The sequence below is a fragment of the Anas acuta genome, chromosome 5, assembly GCF_963932015.1.
Source record: "Anas acuta chromosome 5, bAnaAcu1.1, whole genome shotgun sequence".
NCBI lineage: Eukaryota > Metazoa > Chordata > Aves > Anseriformes > Anatidae > Anas > Anas acuta.
Window position 1 is genome coordinate 53,089,262 of NC_088983.1, and position 17,052 is coordinate 53,106,313.

The 17,052-nt window shown below is 35.7% G+C and overlaps 1 protein-coding gene across 6 annotated transcripts in view; it reads right to left on the reverse strand.

Moving 5' to 3' along the window:
• FUT8 (fucosyltransferase 8) overlaps nt 1-17,052 on the reverse strand; it is a 109,329-nt gene that overhangs the window by 64,374 nt on the left and 27,903 nt on the right. For 4 of the 6 annotated variants that reach the window (XM_068684745.1, XM_068684742.1, XM_068684743.1 and 1 more), the window contains one exon: nt 8,290-8,370. The gene's annotated coding sequence lies outside the window, so the exon portion shown is untranslated. The remainder of the gene's footprint in view (nt 1-8,289; nt 8,371-17,052) is intronic. The other 2 variants (XM_068684746.1, XM_068684744.1) reach the window with 1 other exon arrangement.

The window sequence follows — 17,052 nt, forward strand, 5'->3', positions numbered from 1 at the left end:
TGGATTTGGACAGCACATACTTGCATGGAAGTAATAATTTCTAATAACATTCTGTTTAAATTATCAGTAGTTAATTCTTCCAATGCTTCTTTGCAGCCTGTTTTGTGTCTCATCATACACAGAGGTAGAGAAGATCTACAGATTTCAAGAATTCATACAGAACCTAACTATTGTACTTGGCACGCATCAGGAAACTGTCTCATGCTCTGTCATCAACTCCATCTCCAGATGATTTGTTTACAACCAATTACTAAATTACGAATGAGTAAATGCAAACGAAAGAGTGAGATGTAGGCAATAAGCAATCCTTCAAAATAAGGCAAATGGAGAGAAAAAAAAAAAAATCTGAGGGATTTATGGAGCTCAAGCCTGAGAGATCATTGCTCCAAAAGGCATGTGGAAGAAACACAAGCAGAGTGAGGGGGTGGGAACACTTATGTTATTAACATACTCCCTGAAGACATCAGAATGCATGAATTGCATTCCAGTAATTTTATGAGCAGAGTTTGAATTTTCCTTTTTCGTGGCCTTGCTTAATGCTATGCTCCCTGCTACAGTGAAGCACCAAAATAATAATGAACTCTAATATGCATGCTGCTCAGAGCAAACTCAGAGATTATTTTACACTGGGCACATCCTAGTGACATTCCCTAGCACAGTGCTATTGTACTAAGCAAGCAAAGAATAAAAAATATAAAACTAAAAGAATATACTAAAGAATATAAGCTACTAGTTGAAAAATGCAGGAATCAATTGAATAGTTCTGTAGCGTCAATTGTGTAGTGTGTTTGGAGCACACATGCATGCTATTTCTTTTGATTCAAAGTGTACGTTCCAGAACAGAAGCAGTTTTCAGAAATGTAGTGTGTCAAAGGTATTACAAAGCACTGATGGAGAATGACTGTTCAATTTTCAGTTTGTGCAAAAATAATTTCAGAAGTATCAGCATTCATTAACTTTTCCCCTCCTCCTACAAAGCTTGGTAATACATTCACATACAAATCATTTCATAACACAATACAGTTGAGAATTATCTACTAGTTAAAAGCAACAATTATGAATTAAAAATCAGATTCCAAGTACACAAATTATTTTTCTGGAATATCTTAGGAAAAACAGAAACAATGCTATAAAATGGTAAGAAAATATGGAAAGCAGCAGACAAAAATAAATAGAAGAACTGCTTGAATGAAACCAGTGTGACAAAATTAGTGTAAGTATCTGTAATCTGGATGTTAATTTAAAACAGAAATGGTTTAGTAATAGAGAAATACAAACACCTTAAAGAACCTATTCTAATAATATTGCTACACTAGAAAAAGTTTCATTTAAGAAAGGATCAGTTGCCATACGGCTGCTACTAGTGACAAATGACAGAGCAGCACACACTTGTTTTTGCCACTGTTCCAGCTCCTGTTCACAAAATCTTCCATCAAGAGAGATGTGCAATACAGGTAGCATTCCAGAGCCATCTTTATCACTGCCTAAGATACGATTAATAGATGGTTTTACAATGCTCTGTAGAGTACTAATCACAGCATTAAGGAAATTATGAAAACTCAGAGTTCCCACAATTCCATTCATTGCTATTTAGTGCGAGCTCTTAAAACGTGTGGAGTTTTCATTTTGTCATTCTTCTCAGTACACAAATCCTTCTCAGATGAGTGTTATGCACATATAACAATAGCATACATAATTTTTCCATATTTACTTGACTTCAATAACTACCAAATCATGCTGAAATGAAGACAAGATAATCAAGGAGAAAGGATGCATGATACAGATGGTGCATAAAAATCACCAACTGCTGCAAGCATTCATGGGCCAGCTGCACAGTGCTGAGTGGTGCTTTTGGGCCCGTGGAAAAAAAAAAAGCACCTAGTTATAAGATCATTCACTGTTACAGTTATAGGACAATGAGCAATCCCCTCACATCCTTCTGACAGAGAAGTTTACATTCATGACAAATACAACTGCCACGTAACACCAGTGACAAAGTCATTTGACAACACAGAAAAATGGGACAATCGCTCTCTGGACGTTTGCAAACCCAGACTACTATCAGTCACCAAATAATCAATTTGGTATGGAAAATGTGAAGTCAATAGCTATCTCCACATATAAAGAGCCATAAAGTACGTGACGTCCTGTGCAGCACTGCAATTCATGCAATTCCTGCAATAAAATGAAGGAAAAAGAACATTTTAAGGCAACAGACTTCTAAAGTGGGATAGATCATGAGTGAAGAGACATATACCAGTTCTGCTTTCTGAAGCCAATCTTAAAGACAGAAGAAAAAAGGGGACTTTTCTATGGTTAATAAAAGGAATATCATTAATATTAACATGGTTGGGCAAAAAGTGCAGAATGCATCTTAAAAATAGGACTCCCTGAAAACCAAGTAGCATTTTTCCTGGGAATGCATATATTCAATGGCATAATTGCAATGTAAACATTTGTTCTGAAATATTCTACCTTTAGTCTGATAGGTGAAATTCTATAGTGTCTAAGGAGAAGACAGGAGTGATACAACTACTGCATACAAAGATGAAGTGTGACCTTTGAATATGCATTTAGTTGAAAGCTGGTAATGCCTTGAAAAGAGGATGGGTTTCACAGAAATTAGTATTTCTGTTACACATTGTATATTATATAGAACATGTGACTAAGGGTAAAATATTCCCAGTAGTAAGTTGAATTTGGTAAGGGTAAGGCTATGTTGATAAGCTGTTGACAGAGTGGAACATGGTACTGAGAACTGCAATGGTATTGCTTTGTAATATTCTGTAACAAGAATACTATAGCAATACTATAAGGTCTCATTTCCATCTCCATAGTCAATGACAGTCCTTCTTCCTTTTTTCTTCCCAAGTGGATGGTCTACTATACATAGCCCTGTTGCACTGCCTCTTAAGGCATCATATGTCATCTCTGCTTGCTGAGCAGCCTTTGTATCAACAGAGAAGCTCAGAAAATCATTGCCTACACTATTTCTTCCTTTTTCCTAATCAAAATCCTTTTTTCAGGCAAGAGATACCTCAGCCAAAGGCCACTGATGGAAAGCACAAATTTATTTCATTTGCCACATTAAACAAGAGAGGTGGGAAAAAGGAGAAGAAGAAAAAAAAAAAAGACACAAATACCATTACATTTTTCCTAAGAGAATCTATTTGAATTATATCAGTTTGTTCCAGGAATGGTTTGCCACCACTCTCAAGAGAACTGTATACAGTTAGAACAGCTTACAGCTACAAAAAGGCTGCAGGGTGAACCGTTGAGTTGCTGAAGATACAAATGTAGGAATAGCACACTAATGGTTGCCAAAATTTTAGAGGCAGGGGTGATTACAGCCGCTGTATGATTTCGAGGGCAATCATGGCATGGAAAAAGCATCTGCTCAAAACTTTTCTGAAACAGCACAAAAAAGAAAAACAAGAATTGTCTTTCTATTATTCATATTGCCAGTTTACTTTCCAAATCTGGCTTAAAAATCAGTTAGTTTGGCCAACTAATTACTATTTTGCTTTCACAGAGTATTTCAAATCTCCAATGTATTGTATTTTATGGTATTGGTTTCAATATATTTATGTTCACAATTAACCATTTTGGTAATACAAAAAGAGAAATTCTATCTTGTTGCCAGAACACAATAGCTTATGAGCTGTTTCATGGGTTTTTTATGGCCAACCAGGTTTTTAAGATATTTTGAGAGCTAATTCTTTTGTTTCCTTTTCTTATCACATACTCAGAGCCACAGCCAGAAGCTGGAGGCTGAGGTTAAGAGCTTCATCAAGCTTCTGCAAGAACAGAAAAGCAACAAATACAAACTACCTCCCTGAATTCACCTTATCCATTTGTCAGGTTTCACGATGGTATCCAAAGTCTCCTTCCTTTCTCTAAGGGTCTGTATTCTCTGGCATGTCTCCTTTCAGTGAATTTATATTCACAGATGTTACTTTGGTACCCTCTTCTCGGTTTTAAAAGATATAAACATCTGCTCACAAGGAAATAATGTTTCTAATAGATTCCAGACATGGTATGAAACTATTGGCACAGTTTACGTGTCAATCACAAACTCATGTTGTGGAATCTCCATGCTTGTCCAAACAGGACTGGGCCTTGAGGAAGCCGCTCTAACTGGAACTGCAATTGAGGGGCTGGACTAAGAGGAAGTCCCTTGCAACCAACATGATTCTGCCATTCGTGCAAGCTGAAAAGATCTGTGCGGTTTACATTATACAGACTCAAGCATAAGGCCTGTAGCAGGAAAAAAAGTTAGCAGACTTTATCATTTGCAAAACATTCATTTTTATACAAAATTCATCTTTATCATCAAGAGCTGAATACTGAAACTGAGGTAGGCAAAGTTACCACAAGTATTGTTATTAAGATCAAAATGTTGAACTGGGGGCTTTGCTACAAATACGCATACAGATTTTCTTCGTACTTCAACAAATTGGTTTAAAAAAATATCAAGAATATGTTTAATAAAAAGCCTATTTAAAGTTCAGCCACCTTTACACATATTTTTTTTACAGTATGAATGAAGGCTAATTATTCCAGTCACAATGCTTTCTGGAATTCACATTGAACTAGGTATCGTTAGGATTAATTTAAAAAGCTTGCAGGGCAGGGGGAGGTATTGTTTATTCAGAATATGTTAATTCTGTCTCCAACATAACTTGACATCCCAGAGACTGATCACTGAAATCCAGTAATCATTGAAACTCAATTTTTGCACCAGAACCACGCATTTTGTCCAAGGTAAGGCACATATTTTACTACATACATTCCATCTGATTTATACAAGTTAAATGAGAATGATAGATTCCCAGATAAATTGATCAAATAGTTAGTCTATGGTTGGTAACTAGAATACCAGAATAAACGTATTAAATCTCTGAAGTGAGATATACTTTCCCAGACTTTGAATGATTCATAGCTCTTTTCTAAACTCCTTCCTACTTTCTACAATTACTTCTGAAGACTAGACCTCAGACCTTACCATTACATGCCCAGCACAGTCCATTAATATTGTACACAGCAATATCACCTCCCCTCTCATCCATCCTACTGCTGTTTTATTCCAAAATATTGTCTCTGATCTGTAAATGCAATCTACAGTGTTAGGGTTGGGACCACACATTTGATCCTATCCAAATACAAATTCTTCAAATAAGCCCAACTTACCAAGCAATTTAACAGTGATCTCTTCCTGTTATTGAACCTACAACTTTTATAGATTTATTTTGAGCCATACATTCTCCCTAAGAGCTAAAAAAGACAATGACAAAGAACCCACACACACTAGGCAGCCTTAAAGGAACCTTCCTGAAGGTGTGAAAGTTCCCTCTTTGCTGACATTTTTTTTGGATTCATTAAGCAATTTTAATACAGCTAGCATGAATTACAACAGATATCTTCAAGAAAGATCAGTCTGATTAGAAGTTAGTGTCATTGGGATCCATTTCCAATGAATCACCCTGTAAGTAGCAAGGCATTTCATTTTCCTCCTTCCCTTTGGAACTAGGTTATTTGTACATCTCTTCAAAAACAAAACAGGACACCAAAAAAAAAAAAAAAGCCATGACAAGAGCAAAAATAATTAAATGAAAACCTTTTTAAGTTAACAGGGTTCTACCAGTTTCCAAAGGGTTTATTAGCCACCATCTAAAAATAAAAATATAGACACAATAAAGTACAGAATTATCAGGGTAGTATGATTACATCTTCCTTTAAAAATAAAGAGAGCCAAAGTAACTACAGAATATTTTTATATTATGGATGTAACCTTGGCATTTATCCACATCTGACAGGAGCATTTTTATCTTTTTCCACTTTTCTAGCTGACAAATACCAAAACAAAGTCACAAAGAACAGGTCGTTGGGAAGGTTTTACAGAATAAAGAATTTGGAATGGGTCCAGAAGGTAGATCCAAATATGTTATCACAAAAATAAGTTCAATCCTCATGTTGATGCAAGTTTTCCTCTGTATGTATGATCCAAATGAAAACCATATGCTACATACATATGTAGGTTTCTGACAGACAGACAGACAGACAGACATTTGGCAGGAAAAAGTTACAATCATTCAACTGGCCACATTACCAATTATATTTGAAACGTTATTTTTCAGGCACTATAGAAATATTAATTTATAGACAAATAGCATCCACTAGGATAACTTCTCTAATCCTGCCAAATTCACAATTAATGTGTATGATCTGGAATATACAAATTTAAAATTAGGTGCATTAACGATCAAAAGTTACTTAGACCCTTACATGAAAATATTTCAGAAAAAAAAAAAAAAAAAAAAAAAGAATAAAAAGCCATAGCCATACAGGAACAAAAAAAAAAGCTGTAACCCAAGATATAGACCAATTGCTGTGTTATGAAATTATACAACATCGTGTACAAGGGACCAGCCAATCCTGATAAGAAATGAGGTTTGGAAGACTCATGCAAAGTGGTACATATTTCTCATTCATTTCCAGGGCCTGGAACACACAGATATTTCACATATGTTTTTGGGGGAAGCAGCAGGGAAAGGAAGTGAGGGAGGGAGAGCGAGTGTATTAATGCTTTTCCAGATATCCACTAAGAGTTTTTAAAAATTATATTCCCCATGTATCATTGTTTCTATTCAGTACTGACAGATCACTCCTACCAACAGCAAGGTCTGGGAAAGATCTGGCAAGATTACTCAGTTCTAGTATAATGCTATCACAGAAGCTGTATCTGTTCTACTCAAAAGTAAAATCGACTATTTCTGATCTAGTGACTTTGATACAGCCTTTCCACAAACTGCTGGACAGATCTACTAACTTGCTGCTGCCTAAAGGGTCAGGTTATGCTCCCACGCTCATTGCCCCTACCTGCATGTGCTCATTTCTTACTTTTCACCATTTTAACACTTTCTGAACTCTTATTTGAGCTGATCCAACTCACTAAGCAAGAAAAAAAAATAGTCACCTTTTTCTGGGTTTGTGAGATAAATCAGTTCACAAGCAGAAGTCAGAGACTGAGCAAAATGAAGTGAGAGCTGGGCTCAGGAAATGGAAACAATGTCTTTCAGCAACAGCACTGACAATGGCTAACCCAGTTTCAGGAAATCTAACTGGGTGCTTGGAAAGCTACCTTCATACTCTTTGTTCTGTCCCAGCCGTGAGATCCTCAGAACTATTTATGTCTTTTTTTTTTTTTTTTAACCATCCATTAAATTCTTAAGCTATCAAAGTACTTCAAGAGTTATGACTGTATAAATAGATCATAATTCAAAGTACTTTAGCTGTCTTCAGATTAATTCACAATCATTACTGAAGTTGGATGAACAGTAAAAGCATCTCATCTACAACAAATTTGCTTTGAACTAGTTGTCTAATTTGTTTAATTTTGAAAGGTCAAGAAACTTTCACAACCATATCCTTACCATAATTCACAATATTAATGATACTGATCACAGCAGTCTTTTCTACAGTTGCATCAAAAAAGAATGTCATAACACGCTTGGGTTCTAAGCTCACAACTCAATTCACATTTCAGTGAAGTTTACTTCACTCTCTAATCCATTTTCAAAAAGAAGAGTTACTATTTTAAGATTTATTTTTCATTATTCATCTATTTAAATTAATATTATAGCCCCTGCATAGACTTTAAAAGCATATGGATATGTAATATTAAGTTTTGAATACGTGTCACCATTCGAGATAATCTAGCACTGGATTTAGAATATCCCAGAGCACACAACAGTTTCCAGCCACAGTGGCCTAGTTGCTCACAGTTCTCACAGAGAAACCTGAGAGAATCAAGCACACGCCTCCCTTCTACGAAGTATTGCTTATCTGTGAGAAATGCATGTAATATCTGCAGGTCAGATTGAAGATGAAAGGGCCCAAGAATACTGCCAAATATGGGCTTTACACATAAGGCAGAGGATACATAATGCACCTATCAAAGAATTTCACTTTTCAGAGGGGATAGGAAAAAGGAAGGAGGAGGAAAACAGGTGTTGTGAGAAAAGGAAGGTGAAACAAGTGTCTGATTGACCCGGTTTAGTTAATAATCTGACATTAAAAAAAATGTATTCTTCATAAAGCGAATCAACAAAACATCTAGTAAAGAACCTGACCTCTCAACTGCAAAGTTTGCTTCTTCCAACTGACATGCATTTACGATCAGAAGGGCAGTTTTCAGTCGTTACTTAAGTAGCACAGCTCTTCATCTAGTTTCTTCACATCTAGCTATTGTCTCAATGGCAGCAACATCAAAGAGAAACAAGTACTTACCTACCAGCAATAATTTTTGTTCAAATTGATACTTTCAGGGACTCTTCTTCCTCACTTTCATTTTGAAGCCTAGTTAATTCTCTGAAAATAAAAGAGGAAAAAGAAGACCATTAGTTTTTAATCTGTGTTTTCATCCTTTGTCTGCTACATGAAGTATTAAAGAGATTTTAAAAATTGCTCAATTTTACATGATTTGTGATTAGACAACTGACACATAGCACAGCTCTCATGAAAACAGAAATTAATACACATGAACAACAACATTTTATATTGTGGTTTAACAAAATAGCAACTGCCTACACTGTTGCCAAAAAAAAACAAAGGTTAAGTATAGGCCTTTGTTGCGGCTGGGAAACAAATTCAGGAAGTGAGAGGGAAAAAAAAACAACAGTGGAGTAATTCTTGGGATATATATAGACAGGCTTTAGAAGAAAAAAAAAAATGCAAAAAATTATACGACCAAGATCCTAAAACCCAGTGCCAGATGCCAAAAACTAAAATAGGAAACTACTCAAACATTTGCTATGGGGAAAAAAATAGGCTCTACCTTTAAACCACATGTAAGAAAACTAAACTGTTCTGTACTACGTACTTATATTGGTACATAATACACACAGACTGTACATAATAACAGTATATTTTAAATAAAATCTTAGTTTTGGGTTATCAAGGCATGGAGTTACTACATCACGGTAGTCTCACTACTTGAATAGTTGTATACCGCTGAACTAGGTGTCGATTGCTGGCCATTTAATAGAAAAAGCAATCAAAAGCTGCAAATAGCAGACTTTGCGATAACGTAAATTGGATATTGAAAAAGCTAATTTATGAACTTAACTTCAAGGAAGGGAACAAAATTGCGGAAGTTAGCAAAAAGAAAAATAAATAGGAAACCAATTAGACTAACAATAGTACCAGGAATAGGAGTGAAGAGAAAATGATAAGTGCTTCTGATAACTGTGTTTTACTGCAATGAGGACTCTGCCAAATTAATCTCCTTTTTGATTGAAAGTTATTAAGTGATTTTATATTTCTAAAAGAAATTCAGCAACGGTACTGTCAGATGAACAAGTTGAACAGGCAACTCTAAAGATCTCAAGCAGCAACAGTGATAAAAAAAATCAAAAATAAAAAAAGGGCTCAATTTTGTATTTTTTTCACTTGTGCAATAAATTATTTAAAATAATCTGCACCTACAATGTCAGAGCCCATGAACTTCCAAAAATGGAATGCCTGGGGGAAACTGAGATGGCCTATTTTCATTTCCATTTGAGATTGATAGTTTCAGTATACTTCAGCTAAGGTGGCACTCAATAAAAATATACGGCTTTTCCCATGATAAAGAATCTCAAAAATCCAAAGCAAAAACACTACAGTTACCCCACATACAAGCAGTAACAACAGGATTTTAGCTTTCCAGTAAAACTCAAATAGTTCTTTTATTGCACCTCTCATCAAATCGGTTACACTGCCCGTGTCACAACAACGGAGAATTGAAGCTATTGGCTAGAGGGCAGTTGGCAAGCCAAGCACAACTGAGTAACAAGGGGCAATGTTAAAAGTTCATGTAATTAAAAGAATTATTAATAAGTATACAAGCTGGTGTGTCTATAAGCAATGGATTTACAGGCAGTCCACCAAAAGGCCAGTCATACTAGGCTGGGCACTTCACCACACCCTACAAAAAGCTCCACAAAATTGTCAGCTGCGATATATTAAAAGAGATAAAAACAGACCAGAACAATAAAAGGAAAAATGTATATATTTCCATCTTTTTTCCATACAGACATACAAATCAACATGAAGTAGCTACGTAACAGTTCTTGACAAATGTTGCAGGGAAAAAAAAAAAAAGTTTCAATGTATTTTATACCTCTGCTCCAAGCAAATATTTCCACAATGTGAGTAACTCCAAAAACACTACAGTGAAATATACTAAGCTGGTTTAACATGAAGCTGTGCAGCCCAGCTCCATTTAACAGATTCTATCTGTATGGCAATAACATTTTAACTTGAGTTTTGCGTACTGTTTAGCAACCACCTATGCACTGGTTGTAGAATATTTTTTGTAGTCCATAACCTGCTCAGAGTAAGTTGCAAAGTACCATGCTGTGCTAAAGTCGAGGTGTAGAAGGCGAGTAATTTTTTTTTTCTCTATCCATAAATCTATTACTAAAAGGAAAAAAATTAAACCCTACATTTAAGATCATCAAAACTAAAGTAAAGTGGCTATCTGCTCCCAGATTTCGCTAGGAAACCATGGAAAAAAATAGCCAGCCTATTCTGTCATTCAAAAGTTAACAGCTACCCAGAAGCTTACCATTTGCCAACCTGATATTATTAATACATTCTTGAAAACTGATCTTTATAAATATCCACTACTATTTAAATAATTTTTGCATCTACTGTTCAATCACCTCGGCAAAATTTACAAACATCACTAGATGAATTGGACAGAGGTGCCTTCCAGACAGGTCTGCCCCTGCCCTATGCACACCTTTTTGTAGATAAAGGTCATGAAGAGACCTCACCATAAGAAAACTTCGGTTGTGTGCCTGATCCTGACTTCAAATTGGTGGTACAGTGTACCTACTTGCTACCTTTTATTAAAATAAATATATTCATAAAAATATATCCTTACAAGAGGTCCCATACTAAGCTTAATCCAATTTCTTGCATTACATGAACACATTCAAAACAAAAGTCCAAACCACTTTATCAATACTTTTCATGTAATTTGAATGAATTTTAAAAACACAAAAAATTTGAATTCACAAGAGCAAGATAACAGAATTCATGGATGCCAGCTACGCCATAGGTCCCTGCAACCACAGAATGTGTTAAATGAAAATAATCTCATCACCTCATGAATACAGAGGAGAGTTAAAAAAAAAAAAAAAAAAAAAAAAAAAAACACTTCTGTCCTCCCTTCTCCATCCTACTGGGGCAAACTCATTTAAATTTGAATGCGGGCACCAGCCCCCCATGCCAGGCCTGAACTATTTTCCCACTACTACAGGAAGAACCAGACACCTCAACTCAAAATCCCTTCGGTCAGCGGCAAATTGCCTTTGCTTCAGAAAAAGATGGATAAAACACCAAATTTAAGCTATGCACCAAGAAGGAATAAACAAATAAATAAATAAATATTCCCTCCTGTTCCCTGCAGGCTACCAGAATATGTAAAATTGGAAACGTTATGACAAACAACAATCAAATCTTTTCTCAGCTGTGCTATCCCTTCTCCAAAATTTCTATTTTTCTAGAACTAAAAAATCTCAGATGTACGTCTTTAATTTTTACCTCTGGGATCAACTTCATCATCTTACAGAGTCCTACTATGTAATTGTACCAAAGACCATCTTGAACATCTGAGTTTCTCCCTGCTACAATTTTTTCAAGACTAGACTGATTTTCAAACTAGTTTTGTTACTAAATTTATCCCTTAGATACAGTTATTTTGTGTTATTTCTCTCTCCCATATACTTTCTAACACTCAGCAAAGACTATTGTTATTTCTTTCTAGGCGTCACTTGCCAAATTCTCTTTCATTCTCCTTTAAGAAAGGAAGCTCAACTTTAGCATAATCACACTAAGTTCTTTTCTTTCCTTGATCTTTTGAGACTCAGCCTTTTCTGAGTGTGACTGATCAGAGCTATATACCATTTCCTAAATGCAAATGAAGCAGTGCTTTATTGGCTGGTCCTAACAACCTCTTTTAAATGCTAGGAACCACCTCATGTGGCTTGGAATCATGTTACTGCTGCAGAGCCACATCATCTGAGAAGGAAACAGATCAGGAGCTGGGTCATACCACAGCCATCTCTCTCTGATGAGCAGCCTACTTGTGCCAGGAGCTCTTCTCAGCACTTGACTATGTGAATTTGCAATGTTTTTTTTTATTATTTTCTTGTATTGAACTTAAACCACTGTTTATAGTTCCAAACACATAAACCACCTACTAAGTATGATAATCCCGTCTCCTTGGCATTTCAGAAGCAATCAGATCAGCTTTTTAGCAAGGTCACTAACTTGCTCATTTCAGTGTTGGCTCTATTATTTCAAGTAGCTGGCAGGGAAGTGATTAAAATTATGTTAAGAAAAATATTACATATGAAAATGAGTTTATTCCAACAAAAATCATTAAAAAATAAAAAAATAAAAAAAAAAAAACAGTACAACATGAGCTACATTGTTACAATGAACATTTTTTTTCATGTTTGGTAAACAAAAGCAAAAAAAAAATATTCCTCCAGTAAACCAAGTGTGGCTCCAAACAATGGCTTTCAAGTTTAAAATGAGAGAATGTTACTTCTATGGTGAAACACTTATTTAGCTGGAAAAAAAAAAAAAAAGGAACTTAATTTCTCTTACACCCATCAACCCACCTATCTGGTATCAGCTTTAGCTTCTAGCACTAAGTAGGTTTCCTCAAACAAACATGGAAAGAAAATACAACCCAGGGGAACAGAGAGAAAGATAACCTTTATATGGGTAAAATAATCTTTATATAAGTCTAAGATTCATTACTGCTAAGAGCTAAAGAAAAGCTAGAATATACTGAACCCATAATATTTAAGGATTCAATCCAAAACATCTAACTTATCCTGCAGAGAGGATAAAGGCTCTCAGGAATTAGCTGTTATGCAGTGAAGTGCAAGGGATTCTTTCTGCTGCTCAGTTTGTAGTAAAGGTTCCCCTTTAAACAAGCTGTGACTACTGCAGGTTTGAGAAGGACATAAAATTGTTTAACAAAATTCTACTGAACCAAACAAGATGCAGATTTGGAAGCATTATATTCCCCTCTAAGTCCTCAAAACAAGCCTAAATGACAAGGCTTTCCTCACTTACATTTTCCCCTTTTCAGGTAGAGCTTTGGCACTTTGACTTTTTTCTATGCCAGTGCTGTTTTAATGGCACAAATAATAATTAGGAACTGAGTTCAGTATCAAAGTGCTTATCCTTACTGGAAGAAAACATAAAACAGATGCTCTAAGATATAAAGTCACTTTGTGATACCGAAAATTTCACACACAATGGTTTCTCAGAGCATAAATATAGAAGAGTCAACAAAACTGATATAGTACAGAGCGGTATATAATCAACACATTTCCTTCACAAACATACTTAAGTGCCTAATAACTAAGTTACTGAACAACATCCTCAATATGTGTTTTAAATATTTGTTTTGCATTGGTAAGTCACTCTAAATGAAATAAGGCAACTGGACATTTTATAGTTTTGCTAAGCTCTTTCCGGCTCCCCTCTTTCAAGAGGCATTAGGCCAGTCATTTGACTCATTTTTCCCTTTTATTTCAAAAATTGATGGCTCTCACTGACACATCACGACACTCCCTGAAGGAAGATCTGGGAATACCCCTACCCCTAGATTTTTCACTCTAGGGAGTTTCACATATGCTGTAGTGACACTGCTACTACATTACACACTTGCATGTGTAACACAGATTTCGGGAAAATTAGGGAAAAGGCAGGAGGCACTGGACCTCTCTTAGCTCTCTCAAATCCAGGAAAACGTATGTTGTGTTTCATTTCCCCAGAGTTCCACTTCTTCTCAACCATGTGAAGTGCCATCTGTGCTTCCCAGACTGGAAGCTAAAAATCTGCTGTCATTCGTATCACCAATGAGCAAACTAGAGGCAAAGACTTCCTTCTTTAATAAAATAAGAGGGCTTACAAATGCTAACCTAGTTCTCAACTCCAAAGTGAGGAGTGGAAGCATAGTTAAATGATCACAGGGAAGGAAAGACAGCAAACTGCAGACTGTCTTCAGAGTTTTCTTGATCTCTAAACTAATGATAAAACTACGGGGAATAAAACAAGAGCTGAAAATCTCAGAATGTAAACAAAAATATCACTCAATTGACAACATGTTTAGAGGGGTACTACATAAAGTTAGAAGGCACAGTTGGCTTAGGAAGGACAGATACAGCTAAAAAGCAAGTAAAGCAAGAAATTTTGTCCTGAATATCTACGGTTTATACCCTTGTTCTGAGATCCAGACCGTAACAGAAGCCAAACATTCTGAAAGTCTCCACATAACATTAAAATAAGAATGTTACAGTGATGAGGAGCAAAGAAAAGTAAAAATTGCCAAACAAGAAAATTTAAGTGGTTGAGGGAGACGTGGTTTGTTTCTTTTTCATTATATTTTTCTTCTAGACAGCTAGCAGAATCATTCAAAGCACCAGAGTTAAGTATTAATGAACCACAGAATAGGGCTTTCAGGAAGCAGATCATAGACATAGTTGAATTTACTTCTAATTAGTAACTGGGTTGACTATTGGTTTTGTGAAAGCGAACCTAAAAGTCTGCATCAATATACGAGTGCCTGAAACTTTCCCAGACACTGAAATGCAAATCATCGTGTTAGAACAAGCCCCAAAATACTTTTGGTAAAGGCCAACTGCACTCTTCTAAATAACCCTTGGGAACACTCTTAGGGTTATCACATCGCCAGGAAAACTTCCAAGTGGTACTATGCATGCAACTACCTGCTTTGAAAACCAAGAGATTAACAGAATGAGCAAATCTCATTCCATGCCAGCTGTCCTCAAGACCAGACAATGGCTCACTTTATTAGTGTTGATGCAGCCAAAAGGGATTTGAAATCAAACCAGCTTAAGAAAATAAAATCTAAGTGCAGATAAATCTGGAAGAGTACAAAAAACTAAGAAAAGGGAAAAAGTGCAAAAAAAAAAGAAAAGAAGCAACCATCTTCAGAAATCTAACAACCACTCAGAAAGAAGAACAATGAGAGAACTGTCCCTAAACAAAGGCTACTGAAAGAGAAGACCGAAAAAAAGCTGTCAGAAAAGCCAAATTAAGAAAGTTTTTAACTGAGAATACAAGCACCATGAAGAATAAATAAATGCTGGCAAAATCTATTGTTTTCAAATAAGGTCAAGAAATTCAGTAAGAAGCCAACCTCTGCTTAAACCTGAGGAAGGAAATTATTTGTTATAGGTTACAGTTATTAGCTCAAAATAGAAGACCTACCCTATAAAAGAGAAGGGTGGGAAGACAAAGTTTGACAGCGCCAGCAAGAAAAAAACTCTAAGATGAAAACCAGCAAGCTTCACAGAGGAAGAAAGTACCATGCAAGCCACTGAAAAACAATAGTGATGTTAAAAATGCAACAAAAAGGAAGATAACTGTAAGACAAAAAAAAAAAGGTGGTTTTTTTTTTTTCAAATTTTGTATTTATGTATAAAAAAAGGTAGTGGTCCTTGGTATTAATTATAAGGAACTATTTTAAACTGTGGGGTTTGACTCAGCCTATTAAACTTAAGATATTAGGGAGATAGTTCTTTTAAAATTAATAAATACACATCTCTACTACCACTATAGAGACCTGTTATCCCTACAAATACCAAAGCATGCATTACTTGGGGAAGTAACATTTAAGACAAGTGCCAACAGAACTACTAAGAATCCTTTATTGCATATTAAAACAATTCATACAGTAGCAGATTAAAAGAAAAATAGCACCATATTTTGTGCCACAGAGGTGTTCCCTGTTGCTTCCTGTCTTTTTCTTCCTTTTTAAGCAGGCAAGTAATTCAAACCTGCTCATAGTGAGCCCACAGTTTGATATTGCTATGGAAATTATACCAGGAACTAGTATACATAGCAATATCTCTACATAATGCCATCTTTCACTTTCAGTTTTTCAAACAATAACCAAATAATAATCACAGCACTTTATTCCGAAGTCTATCATCAGACAGCTTCAGTGACTCTACTTTTATTAACTGATTAGTCAAATAGCAGTAAGGTGACATTAACAAGACTGAGGTTAACTCTACTGCTGTGATTCAGAACCATCCCAGCAGCTGTGCACATTTCAAAGATGGTATCAATTTCATATTGCTGCCATTGCTGCTCCATGGGAAGGCTATGAACAGCTGCCAGCAGCGTTCAGCATCCAGGAAGCTGAGAAAAAAGGAAAAGACAACACTACTCCTTCCCTCGGGGCTAGACAGAGCTGCAGCTTCATGTTTATCAGACACATGCTAATAAAAAGGTAGATCCACAAAAAAACGTTGAAAAGACTATCAGAGCTGATATTAAGATCAAAGAAATCAATTAAGATCAAAGAAATGGTCAGAGATTTTTAATAAGACCCTGCTCCACAGAAACCTGAGAGACCTTGTCAAAATTTGTTAGGTAGCTGATGGTACCCAATAATGAAGGAAGCTGAAAATTTTTATTCAACATTGTTCTGTTAGCATGAATATTACACAAAAAATATGAAATTTCTGTGTTTCAGTGCAGCAAAAAAAAGTACAAACTTTAAGAAGCCTAAATGTTAAGGGAAAAAACATGTACTAAAACTAAGATAGGTTTAATTTCAGAGAAGTTTCAGGTCTGTCAAGTTGCTCATTTTTGCACAACCATTTTGTAACATACCTTTTCCTTGAGTGTGCATACCGATAAACAGACTAAACTAGTATGATATTAAGAAGAAACTATTGCTAAATGTATGAATGAAGGTTCCTCCTGAAGTGCTTCTGCTCCTTCCTTATCCTCTTCTTTTACTATCCATTGGGCAATCTTGCATTCCTCTCTTACTCTTTTGATGCTTAATTTTTAATGGAAATTTCTATAAAATTACACATCTTTCCTATTTAGTGACAAAAAGCAAATATCCCTTTCAAAGTTACATGTTTAGTTTAATCCAGCTGAACTTCATCTTCTTCTCTCTTTCAGTCTGCAGTGTATGAACCTCCACAAGAGTCCTTC